At 42.8% G+C, this 14,706-nt stretch overlaps 1 protein-coding gene across 1 annotated transcript in view; it reads right to left on the bottom strand.

Annotated features, from left to right (window-relative positions):
* LOC124788817 (ubiquitin carboxyl-terminal hydrolase 34) overlaps window positions 1–14,706 on the bottom strand; it is a 518,595-nt gene that overhangs the window by 186,099 nt on the left and 317,790 nt on the right. The gene's annotated exons all lie outside the window — the stretch shown is intronic.

The following is a 14,706-nucleotide window of genomic DNA, read 5'->3' as shown; positions in this document are numbered from 1 at the left end:
GAATGTGACAATGAAAGTGGCAATATTTTCAGTTGCTCCATCATTCCTGCACGTTCCTGCTCCACATCGACTATTCCCTGGGATCCCCATTCTTGCTTCAATTATGCTATGTCCATGTCCATGATATCATGGCATGTGACAACACCTTTACTGGTGTTGACAGAAGTGTGTGTCTCAACAATGATATCATAGTCACTCAGTTTCTGTGATTTCTTAAGAAGGTCTAGCTGCTTTGACCTGTTAGTTTCAACCAACAATGAGCCATTATGCAATCGTTTTATACATTTTAATGTTCCAGCAAGGCCTTCCAAACCCTTATGGATAGAAAAGGGGGACACTTTTTCAAATGTTCCTCCTTCCTCTGTATCATCAGAAACACATTGTTATTCATGACTCCATGAGCCCTGTTACTGCAGTCCGAAGTATTCTTATTATCAGGAGGACTAGCCTCTCTCTTTCTTTTGGATGAATGGGTGTGAATACTCCCACACAGTACACCCTTCCTGCCGGGAGGAGAAGATGATGATTTTGATGGTTCCATCTTGGTTCCATGAGCGGGTAGGGAAATAAGGGTCCACTCAGACACAGCACTGCGTGCCTCAGCAAGCCTTACACAAGTGATGTGCAGCAGGTTCCCCAGAGGTTTCCCGCTAACGACTGTTCCACCTCAACAGCCACGCATCCCAGCAGTGCAAAGAACCCTTGAGATTGAGGGTTTATTTTTATAGAGGTTTATCCCGTCCTCGCGGTCATGGTTGTGAAGCCAAGATCCGCCGTACCATGGAATGGTCGCTGAGGCACGCCCAGAGTTTACAGTGACGGCAGATTGGTGGCACTTACCAGTCCCCAGCTCAGGAACCCAGGGGTTGCCAAGCCCTTACCCAGCAAATCAATGCCGAGCCCCTGAGCGCTAGTAGACAGCAGCTCAGATTTTCTGTGAAAAATTCATCATTAACATTTGATCCATTCATTGAGATTTGTAAGATTCTAATATGGCGTGTAAGAGGTAGAAGCATTTCCTTTAATGACGGAAGAAAATCAGAAGCTCTTGCATGATGAAGAAAATTTGATGTTGAGTATCATGTACAAACTTCATTCTTATTCATTCCTCTAAAATCTGATATTTATATCCGTTTGAGTTTCTTGACAAACTTTATTGAGTGACTCATGAAATCCTATAAAAATGATTACAAGAAGTGCTAGATTCCCTCAATCTATCTATATAATAAGGAGCAATTTTTAGTGCTGAACCAACATGTTGTACATTAAAAATAAAATATAGTAAATATATTAGTTGGAGAACACTGCTATATATACAAAGTATGTTCCATGACTCAATGTTTCCACAGTTTATACCACAGAACAACAAGCACGGATACAGGTCTCCGCAATTACAATATTATCCCAAACAATAATGTGCAGTAATCTTCCAGCTGCAGTCCATAGATGGCATGACACATTTTGAACATATATAAAAGGGGGGGTTAGTCACAAAAAAATTCTCTGATACTTTATGAAATTCCTTGATATATCCCAGCTGCATGAAATTCCCTGATAATTCCTAATACTCCTGGTTTGCGGCCACAGTCCATACACCTAACCACTGGTTACTATACCCCACTGAGAGAGTCACTGCTCTTTTGGACCAACACCTTCAACCTATTGCACGGAACTTACCATCTTATATAAAAGACTCCTGAGATTTGCTCATCTTTTACCACCCGAAGACCTGGTTATCACTGCTAATGCCATATCCTTCTAAAATAACATTCCCAGTGCCGTGGCCTTGTCACTCATGAACACTAGCTTTCCCAATGCCCAAATGACTCCAAGCCTACAACCTCCTTACTGGTCACCATGACCAACAATATCCTCATCCACTATTACCTCTCCTTTGAAGGCAACACCCACAAATAAATATGTGGTACAACAACGGGCATCTTCAGTGCACCATACCATGCTGACCAATTCATGAGTCATCTACAGGACTCCTTCAGATTCACTTATGACATTTTCAAGATCCGGACTGAGAGTGACGACACCGTATCCACATTCCTCCAGACCCTCATCATCATCTCCCCATTTGGTTCACCTTGTCCTCCTCAACCAAGCTAACCACCTTCCTCAGAATCTTCGCTAACTCCTCAAATCCTCTGGTCCATCCCAGAATCTCAACCCTGACTTTCTCTCCCCCCTTAACCCTCACAAACCCCTGCATTCCCACCTTCTTCATACTTCCTAGAGTCCACAAATCTCACTGGTTAATGTACTCCACTGAGAGTGTCTCTGCTCTTTTGGACCAACACCTTCAACCTATTACACGTAATTTACCCTCCTACATACACACATCAAAAACAGTTTTGCATCACCTTGGTTCCCAGACTTCAGGAACCTGCACAGAAAATTAGAATAGGGATCAATATAAACACCATTTCTGCCCTTTTTATTGCTCATGAAAACCACACATTGCACGATGTACCACCATACAGCGAGACCTTCATAGGTGGTGGTCCAGATTGCTGTACACACCAGTACCTCTAATACCCAGTAGCACGTCCTCTTGCATTGATGCATGCCTGTATTCATTGTGGCATACTATCCACAAGTTCCTCAAGGCACTGTTGGTTCAGATTGTCCCACTCCTCAACGGTGATTCGGCATAGATCCCTCAGAGTGGTTGGCGGATCACATAGTCCATAAACAGCGCATTTCACTATAATCCAGGCATGTTCGAATGGGTTCATATCTGGAGAACATGCTGACCACTCTAGTCGATCGATGTTGTTGTTCTGAAGGAAGTCATTCACAAGATGTGCACAATGGGGGTGTGAATTGCCATCCATGAAGATGAAAGCCTCGCCAATATTCTGCCGATATGGTTGCACTATTGGTAGGAGGATGGCTGAACACCAGTGGCATATGTCGGTTCCACGTAATGCCACCCCAAAACAGCAGGGAACCTCCACCTTACTGCACTCACTGGACAGTGTGTCTAAGGCCTTCAGCCTGACCGCATTGCCTCCATACACGTATCTGGCGATTGTCTGGTTGAAGGCATATGTGACACTAATCAGTGAAGAAAACATGATGCCAATCCTGAGCAGTCCATTTGGTGTGTTGCTGGGCCCATCTGTACCACGCTGCAAAGTGTCGTGGTTGCAAAGATTGGCCTCACCATGGATGTCGGGAGTGAAGTTGCGCATCATGCAGTCTATTGCGCACAGTTTGAGTTGTAAGATGACTTCCTGTGGCTGTATGAATAGCGTTATTCAACATGATGGCATTGCTGTCAGGGTTCCTCCGAGCCATCATCTGTAGGTAGCGGTCATCCACTGCAGTAGTAGCCCTTGGGTGACCTGAGTGAGTCGTGTCATCGACAGTTTCTGTCGCTCTGTATCTCCTCCATGTCCGAACAACATTGCTTTGGTTCACTGTGAGACACCTGGACACTTCCCTTGTTGAGATCAGACACAATCGAACTGCATTATTGAGCTTCTGGGCATGGTTGAACAACAGACAACATGAGCCGTGTACTTCCTCCCTGATGGAATGACTGGAACTGGTCGGTTGTTGGTCCCCTCTGTCTAAGAGGCACTGCTCATGCATGGTTGTTTACATCTTTGGGCGGGTTTAGTGACATCTCTGAACAGTCATAGGGAATGTCTCTGTGATACATTATCCACAGTCAACATCTATCTTCAAGAGTTCTGGGAACTGGGGTGATGCAAAACTTTTCTTGGTGTGTGTAAAAGACTCCTGAGATTTCCTCTTATTTTACCACCCGGAGACCTGGTCATCACTGCTGATGCCACATCCTCCTAAAATAACATCCCCAGTGCCGTTGCCTTGTCACTAATGAACACTAACTTTCCAAATTCCCAAATGACTATAAGCCTACAACCTCCTTCCTGGTCACCATGACCAACGATATCCTCATCCACTATTATCTCTCCTTTGAAGGCATCTACAAATAAATATCTGGTACAACAACGGGAATCTTCAGTGCACGGTCCCATGCCAATCAATTCATGAGTCATCTACAGGAATCCTTCATATTCACTGATGACATTTTCTGGACTGAGAGTGAGGACACCGTATCCACATTCCTCCAGAACCTCAACATCATCTCCCCATTTGGTTCACCTTGTCCTCCTGTACCAAGCCAACCACCTTCCTCACCTTTTTTTCTCTATTTTTCTGCTACGACATATAAAAAATAAAACGTGGTTTAGAGCCCACACATTGTTCGCTAAAACATCCGATAACATTAGGTGGCAAACATCATTACAATGTCAGTGGGCAAAAAAAAAAGAGCATTAGGTCAGGAAACGGCAAACAGTCAAAAGTTGATGACAATGTGAGAGATCACCACTTAACAAATGGTGATGGATAAAACAACAGTGCCCAATATACAGCTTACCTAAAATGATCTGTTGCTGTGAAAGGGGAGAGGTGGTCTGCCAAGCTGCAGGGAGAGGTTTAATTCCCTGGAGCTTGTTCCCATGAAGAGAAGACCAGTGGTGGCGCCAAAGTGTCACCATCTGCTAGCAGATGGCAGCACAGGAATCACTGGAAGGAGTGGAAAAACTAGTGGGCCGAGGTAGGGGGACTGCAGCCTTGGCAGCAGCGTCAGCAGCCTCGTTTTCAGTCAGATCAATGTGATCAGCAACCTACATAACTATAACAGTGGCTGCCTGAAAAGTGAGCTAGTGGAAGCTTCCTTGGACCTATTGCACTAAGGATGGCCTGTGTACAGTACACAGAGTCTCTGAAGGGCACTTAGAGAATCGGAGCAGATAACACAATTGAAAAGCCTGTGTCACCAGATGTACTTCATGGCCTGATATGAGGAAAAGAGCTCTGCTGTAAATAATGAGCAGTGTTCTTGAAGCTGATAATGAAAATCATTAGTGCCAATGTCCGCTGCTTAGCTGAGTGGTAATGTGCTTGCCTCCCATGCAGCAGGCTTGGGTTCGATTCTCGGACGGGTTGGAGATTTTCTCCACTCGTGGACTGGGTGTTGCGTTTTGTCCTCATCATCATTTCATGCTCATCACCAGCACACAAGTTGCCCAATGCAGTGTCAACTGAAATAAGACTTCCCCAGATGACGCCTCCTGGCCAACAATGCCACATGTTCATTTCATTTCATTTTTTTTTTTTTTTTTTTTTTTTTTTTTTTTTTTTTTTTTTTAAATTGGTAACAATGATGACGGCACACATGACACCATGGGCGGTCCAAGAGTCGTCAGTGAACACAAAGGTAGTATTACTACATTCTGTGTGAAAGTCAAGAAACTTATAGTGATAGATTGAATCTGGAGCAATTTCCTTAGGAAGCAAATGAAATCGAAGGTGAACACGGGCTGGTGCACATGTCAAGATTGTGAAGGGTTCACAGCCATCACAAGAGTGGCAGATAGCATGAAATTAAGCTGCAGGAGCAGCAGACAAAAGCCAACTCCAGGAGGTAGCAGGGAAGAAGGATGCACCTGACACTGGCAGTCAAAGGAGTCATTAAAGGAGGAGGCACAGGATGGGTGTCCAGGCATGGCAGACAATCAGCATGTTGTGTATCCGCTGAGGAGAACATCATGCTGATATGAGAGGGGTAGTTCGGCAGCTTCTGCACAGAGACTCTCAACCAGACTAGTGTAAAAGGTGACAGTGGCCAAACGGATTCCATTACTGGATTGTATTTATAAGGTGTAAGATCGATGGATGTGCAGCTGCATAAACAAAACATCCATAGTCTACTTTCAAATGGACAAAGGATCAGTACAAATGTACAATCAGAGGAGGGTGGTCCAAACCACTCCACAGGAGGTACTGCTGAGGACACACAGGATACTGAGGGGCCAGGTACAGTGGGCGGCCAGGTAAGACACGTGGGAGGACCAAGAAAGTTTCCTATCACGCACGAGTTGCAGAAATTTTGGCGTTTCAGCAAATGGAAAAGCAACACGTCCAAAATGTAAAGACAGTGGAAGAAACCCCTTGCGCCACCAGATTCTCATACAAAAAGTTTTGTCACTGGAAAAGTGAAAGCCACTGTTGATGCTCTACAAGTAAAGATGAAGAAGGCATCACAGAAGATGTCGATCAACGAGACAAGCCCATGGAGAACTGCAACAGCTTGCAAAATCTTTGACAAAAAGGGAGCCAGAGATGGCTGCGGGATACAGGCTGTTATAGTGTTAATAGCTACAGCAAAGAGGACAAACCTCAGGACAGAGGCTTGAGGCACCGAGTTTTCCTGGATAAAGGTGTCCGACAAGGCCGCATTCTGGCACTTCTACAGAAAACTGTTCATGACATGGGTTGACAAAGTGACAAGATGGTCAACTGCAGAATGGCATGCTCAAAATCCACATCGTGCACAGGATAGAAAATTGCAAGACTCGATCCACCACACCAGCTGCACATGAGTCATATGATCCATTACCTTGCAAACATACCTGGTGAGAGAAGTGGGGCAGTAGCGAGAAGGAAGGTGTTTGTTCTTATTGGGCTTAGTTATCGGGATGACAGTGGCTTCAAGTGAGTGACATGGAAATGTGCCATATGCCTAGATACAATTGTACGTATGAAGTAGAAACTACTCCCCCACAAGAGAAAGGTGCTGCGACATCTGAATGTGAACAGATCATGATGAAGTAAGAGAGTGTTCTAGCTCCCTCACAGTAAAGTCGGTATGGAAGCATTCACGATTCTTTAAGGAGAAGGGTATATCCCAAGTCTCCTCAACTCTTTTCTAATGGAGGAAGGCAGGGTGATAGTGGGTGGAGCTTGAAATCTCCACAAAATAGCGGCCTAAGGTGTTGGAGATAGCAAAGGAGTCCACAATGACATCATCTGCAATGGACCTGCCAGAAATTGATAATGGACCTCGGTCCCAGAAAGTCATCACAGTTTGGCCCACATGACGGAAGAGGGAGTGAACTGTTAAAAAAACAAGTAAATGAAACCCAGCTAGCTTTTTTGCTATCCTGGAGAATGTGACAACACTGTGCATGCAACTGTGTATAACGAATACATTTCACCATCGTAGGATGACAGTTAAAAATGTGGAGAGCATGTTTCTGTGCGCAAATTGTGCCATGGCAAGCCTCAGGGTCTGGGACACAATGCGGTAAAGATGAAGTGCAAGGAATGGAACAATCTGGGGCAGGAAGGATAATGTTTGTAAGATATTCTACATGAACATCAGACTGGGAAAATGTAGTACAGAGAATGGACCACTCAAGATGACGGGCATGCTGGGCAGTGCAGAACAAGAGGTCCACATGGGACTAGGTGTGCATCGAGTCTGAAAGGAACGTGGGTGCTCTAGTGTTAAGGCAGATGAAGTTGAGTTGACTGACAGGAAGAACTCCAAAGAGGATGGTGTGCATTAAAGTCACCAAGCAGTAAAAAGGGGTGACGGAGATGACCACTCAACTGGAGGAAGTCCGCACTGGTGATACCGAATGATGGAGGGATGTAGATGTTACAAAGAGAAAAGGTGAAGTGAGAAAGGAAAATGTGAATGGGCAACAGCTTGCAGCCGTGTGTTCAATTACATGGTTGGATTATGAACGCCATCCTGGATGAGCAGCATGACTCCCCTCATGAGGGGGAATGCTGTCCTCGGGGGTAAGGTCAAAGCAGACCAGATTGCTAGGAACCTATTTTGTTTCCTGGAGGCAGAAAACAAGTGGATGCTATGATTCTAAGAGAAGTCATAATTCCTCCTTGTTGGGTCTAATACGACGAATGTTCCACTGGAGGACAGTCATGAAGGAGAAAGGGGAGGTGGGAAAAAATGAAGGGTTGTCACATCAGTGGCTGCCGAGTGCCGGTCTCCAAAGACTCACTGCTACAGGATGCAGAGGCTGGAGAATCCTGTTCCTTGAGATCTACAGAGGTGTCAGTATTCGTTCTGGGTCTGCCCTCAGATTCCAGTGCAGAAAAATTGTCAGTAGTGCACACCAGCGAAATGAAGGTTGGTCGGGTGAGGATATCGCATGGCAACACTGTTGGAAAGGATCGCAGTGTCGGTGAAGGAGGAGACCATTTGTCTTTCTTTGATTTTCTAGAGCCTTTACAACTGATAGATGAAGACTCTGATGTTTGTTGGCTGGAGGGATGTTGCAAGACTTCGCAGGAGTACAGATTAGACTAGATTAGATTAGTACTTGTTCCATAGATCATGAATACGGCACTTCGTAATGATGTGGAATGTGTCAGGTTAATAAAAGGTGTCTATACAAGATATTACACTACACAAAATATTACAAGACACTTAATTTTTTTTGTGGGGAGTGGGGAAATTACCCACTTACTATATCCAAAATTTAATCTAATGTGTACAAGGAGTTGCAATTAATAAATTCTTTTAATTTCCTTTTAAATGCTATATGGCTATCTGTCAGACGTTTGACACTATTGGGTAAGTGACCAATGACTTTTGTGGCAGCATAATTTACCCCTTTCTGAGCCAAAGTTAGATTTAACCTTGAGTAGTGAAGATAATCCTTTCTCCTCGTATTGTACAATGAACACCCTTTTACTCAATGATGACTTACCCCAGAATATGATGCCATACAAAAGGAGAGAATGAAAACAGGCGTGGTAAGCTAATTTATTGAGATGTATATCGCCAAAATTTGCAATGACCCTAATAGCAAAGTAGCTGAACTCAAACATTTCAGCAGATGTTCAGTGTGTTTTTTCCAGTTTTTTTCAGCTCATCAATACATACACCTAGAAATTTTGAATATTCTACCTTAGCTACCTATTTCTGATCGCAGTCTATATTTACTAATGGTGTCATTCTGTTTACTGTGTGGAACTGTATATACTGTGTTTTGTCAAAGTTTAATGAGAGCCCATTTGCAGAGAACCACTAAATGATTTTCTGAAAAACATCGTTTACAATTTCATCAGTTAATTCTTGTCTGCTGGCTGTGATAGCTATACTTGTATCATAGGCAAAAAGTACCAGCTTTGCATCTTCGTGAATATAGAATGGCAAGTCATTAATATATATTAAGAGCAGCAGAGGACCCAAGACCGAACCTTGCGGCACCCCATTCTTGATTGTTCCCCAGTTTGAGAAATCACCAGTTTTTTGCATATTATGTGAAATGCTTATTTCAGTTTTCTGCACTCTTCCAGTTAGGTAAGATTTAAACCATTTGAGTGCTGTCCCATTCATACCACAGTACTTGAGCTTATCCAGAAGTATTCCATGGTTTACACAATCAAAAGCCTGTGACAGATCACAAAAAATCCTAACAGATGACTTCTGGTTACTCAGAGCATTTAATATTTCATTAGTGAAAGTATATATAGCATTTTCTGTTGAAAAACCTTTTGAAACTAAACTGACATTTTGTTAAAACTATTTTTACAAATGTGTGAAGCTACTGTACAATACATTACTTTTTCAAGAATTTTGGATAAGGCAGTCAGAAGAGAGATTGGACGATAGTTGTTGACGTCAGACATATCCCCTTTTTTACGCAGTGGTTTAACAATGGCATACTTCAGTCTATCTGGGAACATACCCTGCTTCAGAGAGCTATTACATAGATGGCTAGGAATCTATTATCCTGCTGGAAATGCCATCAATTCCATGTGAGCTTTTATTCTTGAGAGAGTTTATCATCATCCTACTTTCAGAAGGAGAGTTGGGTGGAATTTCAACTGTATCAAATTGTGTGGGTAAGGCCTCTTCCATTAACTGCCTTGCTTCTTCTAAAGAACATTTAGATCCTATTTTCACTACAACATTTAAAAAATGATTATTCAAAATGTTTTTGGCTTCCGGCTTGTTGTTTGTCAAGTTTCCATTCGTTTTGATGGTAATGCCATCATTCTGTACTCTTGGTTGCCCTGTCTCCCTTGTAGTAATATTCCAAATTGTTTTGATTTTGTTATCAGAGGTATTAATCTCAGACATGATGCACATGCTTCTGGACTTTTTAATAACCTTTCTTAATGTATCACATTAGTTTTTATAATATTTGGCTGTTTCTGGGTCATTACTCTTTCTTGTTGTTAGATAGAGTTCCCTTTTGCGGTTACAAGATATTTTTATTCCTTTAGTAAGCCAAGGTTTTCTGCATGGTTTCTTATAATTAGATTTAACTACTTTCTTGGGGAATTAGTTTTCAAATTCTCTTACAAGTGTATCATGAAATAAGTTACATTTTAAATTAGCATCAGGTTCCTTGTACACCTCATCCCAGTCTAACTGCTGAAGATTTTCCCTGAAATTTCTAATTTCTTTTTGTCCTTCTGGCCTGCCAGTTGTGAAGCATGGGATTTCACCACCAGGGGTGAATATTTGGTGGCTTCTTGCGGAGCTGGAAAATCAGACGGGGATGCTATTGTGATAGGGCAATTTTATAGCTGTAGTGCTGAATTTGAGGTTGCACGTCTGTGTGGCTATGTCCTTTGTGGAGCAAGGGGTAGCTAGAACGGTACTGTTAAGTGCCAGATGGTAAAACGCAGGGCTTTCAATTAGCCAACGACTTGTGAGCAACAGGGAAAGGTACTTTTTCCCTTCACCCAGATATCCTGGATATCCCACTCATTGAGATACATGGGGCACTCATGGGATGAGGCAGTACGGTCTACATTACAATTTTTATAGCGGGGAGGTGGCAGGCAATCACACTTGTGAGGGGTCCCTACTATAAGTAACACATTTGGCAGTGTTTTTACATGACATTCAAGTGTGGTTTTAACACTGACCCTAGCAGCAACACATCGGGTTTGGAATGTACAGTTCGACGGTGATGACTTCATCATCTGCTTTGGTCTTCGAAGGAAGCACTACTTGATCAAAAGTGAGAAAAAGAGGGCATGTAGGAATTAAGGTGGCATCAACCATTTTCATTACCTGATGAACTGCAGTGATGCCCTTATCAGAGGTAAGTTTGGATTTCTCCCTCGGTCAGGCAATCAAGTGGCCTAGTGTAAATAACACCACATGAAGACTTCAGCATTCAATGGGCCTTGACACAACAGAATAGCCATGGAGGAGAGAAGCTGTAAGCATTTGTTGGGCTTGAAAATCACTATTGGTCTCCAAAAGCAAGGTCCTGTTACATAAACAAGAGCAAGATTTTGCAGGGCCAGCAACTGCATCAATGCCTTTCTGTATAATAAATGAATTAATCATAGCAAAGGACTGACATCCTTCAGTGCATGATACCATAAGGACCCAAGGTGCGGCTGGAAAAGTCTTTGAATCTTTAGCCTCATTCCATTTATATTCAGTAGACACAGACAGAGGTGAAGATGAGTGGCTCAGTGCGAAAAAATCCCGTATGATTGTCAGCGTATCCAATGGTACGCTCCTTCCAACTGGGGGCTGCCTCGGTGGGGCTCTCTCCCGTCTTAGGTGATGGTTCACACCTCAGGTCACACCTCCCGAATTTCTGATAGAGGGACCAATTGGCAATTTGGGAGAGTCACAGCTCAGACAATCATCCCTCCCTGGGCCTGGCCTGTATCAGTGGGTACGTGCGAACCCAACCTGTCGACCCGAGGCTCACAATCACACATTACCCAGTCACCTGTTATGCATAAAACAAGTGGGCCAGCCTCCAGGAGCCCACAGGAAGGAAGAGGAAACATAGAGGAATCTCAAACGGCGAAGCAGAGGAAGGATATGAGATGGAGAACACAGAAAAGCAGATGAGGGGCTTTTCTGATGTCAGACTATTAAAACGTAGAATATATGCCCCAAAATACCCAAGACATGTTCCCCATGGGAGGGAAAAAAGAACAGCAGGACAGACATGCAGGATGGAAAGGGAGAGGTACTGCAAAGCTGGAGCCCCATGGTAGCTAGTCACGAAATCACCAAAGAGTGATGAACTCTTTAGTGGGATCTTCCTTGATGCTGACCACCACAAGGATTGCTACATCAATACCTCCATCCACATCACACTTACTGACCATCAGAAATACCTTTACTTTGACAGCTGCCACTGACTCCATAGGAGGAAGTCCCTTCCATACAGCCAAGCCACTCATGGGCTTCGTATTCATAGTGACAAGTAGCCCATCTGAAAGTATGCCAAGGATCTCACTGAGGCCTTCAGAGACAGAAATTAACCCCCTCTCCTCCTCAATCCTGTCCAGGAATAGATCTCCTGTGCCTTCTCCCTCCAGTCATCTACCACCTCCCATCTACCCATTGTCCAGCCACAATCAATCATTCCTCTGGTGACTTAGTAACACCCAGGATTGGAGCAACTGAATCACTTTCTTCACCAGGATTTCAATTTTCATCATGCCCTGAAACGAGGTATATACTACCCACTATCCTCCCCACCTCTCCCACAGTGGTATTCCACCACCCAATAAACTCACACAATGTCCTTGTGCACCCTTCCTCCATCCCTCCTCCAACCCGTTGCCTTCTGGCTCATATCCCCACAACAGACCTAGATACAAAAGCTGTCTCACACATCTTCCCACTACCATCTAGTCCAGACCTGTCACAGGCATCTTCCATCTAGCCACAGGCAGTGCTGCCTGTAAAAACAGTCATGTGATCTACAAACTAAACTGCAACCACTGTGCTGCTTACTATGTGGACATCAGAATTAACAAGCTGTCTGTTTAAATGAATGGCCACTGACAAATTGTAGCCGAGAGACAGCTGGACCACACCACCCAGTTGTTCAACATTCAATCCAACATAATGTGCACCACTTCAATGACAGCTTCAAAGTCTGTGTCATCTGGATACCCCCTACCAACATGTGTTTGTCTAAGCTATCCTGCTGGGAACTCTCCATCCAACATATCCTACAATTCCTGTAACCCCCCACCACCAATCCCCTACCGTGCTTCTACTCCAGCACTACACATGCCTCCTTTTCCCTAACACACCTACAGTCTTACAATCTTCTCTCATCTATACGTCCCCCCCTCCCCCCCTCTCCGAAACCCTGATCACAGCTTCTGGACTCAGTACTTAGCAGCCGATCCTATCCCCACAATATCCCTACACATTACCAAAAACAGCACACATTTTCCCCCACCCCTACCATATTATACTTCCCACCCCATGCTTCCTCCTTACTACCATACGTTCTACATTACTGCACATGACAGATGCAGGAGTGATTCTCAGGCCCCAGCAGGCAGAGACAATAGCTGTGTGTGTGTGTGTGTGTGTGTGTGTGTGTGTGTGTGTGTGTGTTCAATTTCGGAATAAGTACTTTTTGACCAAAAGATTAAATGTTTACCAGTCTTTTCATTGTGCCTGTCTGCAACACAATGCCTCCTCTTTGTTGTGAGTATAGCCTTGCAACAAACAGTCTATGTTTCCCATGACCATTTGTTTTCAATAACTGTTTATACACTTCCATCCTACTATTACATACGTAGAAATTAAAGAAAACATCTATTTTAAATATATAATAAAAATAAAACAGATATGTACAGCATGGAAAGTTCTGGCAGAATTAAAATAGTTCAGGAGTAGAAGAGAGTAGGAACAGAGAGAGTTGTCTAGTGGTCTTCTTCACGCCTAAATTATTTACATGAAATAAGCTTAGTTTTCAAAGACACTAATCTCCATATTTGGATCTTATGAAATTAATTGCTGATTTTAGATCTATTTGTCTGTCGTTTGTAGGTGGTTTTATAATATATGTTTAGGTGAAGTTATCTATTGTTGACACGAGATCTCATATTACTTTAAAGTTCAGTTTTATAAAATGCTTTACTTTGTGGTCTTTGAAACTAGGCTCCTCAGTCCCATATTGTGAGAACTTTACACATGTTGAAAGAGATCCTGAACTGGACTGCATTTGCCTGCATGAGCTCCACGCATCAGAGCTGTAGCAACGAAAAGAACTCCTCATCAAAAGCCAACTGGCAGCCACTTTAATGACACAATTTTTCACCTACTTTTGGTGTTGTAACAAAAGTGTGCACAATATACTTTGACAGAGGATAATGAAGAATGCTATTGTTCAAGAAGGGACTGGTCAGGCTGCTGCTGATGTAACAGCATTATGAGATTGATGAGAATGTTATATCTGCAATGTTAAAAGGGGTGTCCACCAACTTTTTTTGATTAGTCTAGTAGATAAATTAAGTTCTTTTTTATACAAAGTCATTAATAATAGCAGCACAGACAAATTCATCTTTATTACAGCGAAGTTTAAATAAAATAATGTGAAATTCAGTTAAGCATGTCAAATTTGTAACAAAACAGATTAATGAATACAGTAAATACATGAATCATCATTTGGCACTTTTTTCAATGTCCCATCATATTTATGAACTTTCTGAAAGTGGAAATGATTATTAGGGGAAGTGGCAGGGTGCTATGTTATTCTGCTTATTACAAGCAATTATTACAAGCAATTATTTCATTCAACTTTTTTAAAAATATTTCTGTTTCTTTCATAACCTGTACTGCAACCTCACTATATCCAGTTCATTACCATCTTGACTAAACAGGACATAAACCAGAAAATAAGCAAAAATTCATATCCTTGAGGATCTCCTTATTGTGTGTCTATGGAACAAACTGTGTATCTAATCTAATATAAAGTAAAGGAAAATTGCCACTCACTACACACATTATATGGTGAGCAGCAACCTATTCTTTTCATAATCTTATTGTTATTCCACGCTGATCTTTCCCGGTTCTTTAATACACCAATTTTTATGGAAAAGACACAC

This window comes from Schistocerca piceifrons, chromosome 1 (assembly GCF_021461385.2).
Source record: "Schistocerca piceifrons isolate TAMUIC-IGC-003096 chromosome 1, iqSchPice1.1, whole genome shotgun sequence".
Classification (NCBI taxonomy): Eukaryota; Metazoa; Arthropoda; class Insecta; order Orthoptera; family Acrididae; genus Schistocerca; species Schistocerca piceifrons.
This window is presented reverse-complemented; position numbering and strand designations above follow the sequence as displayed.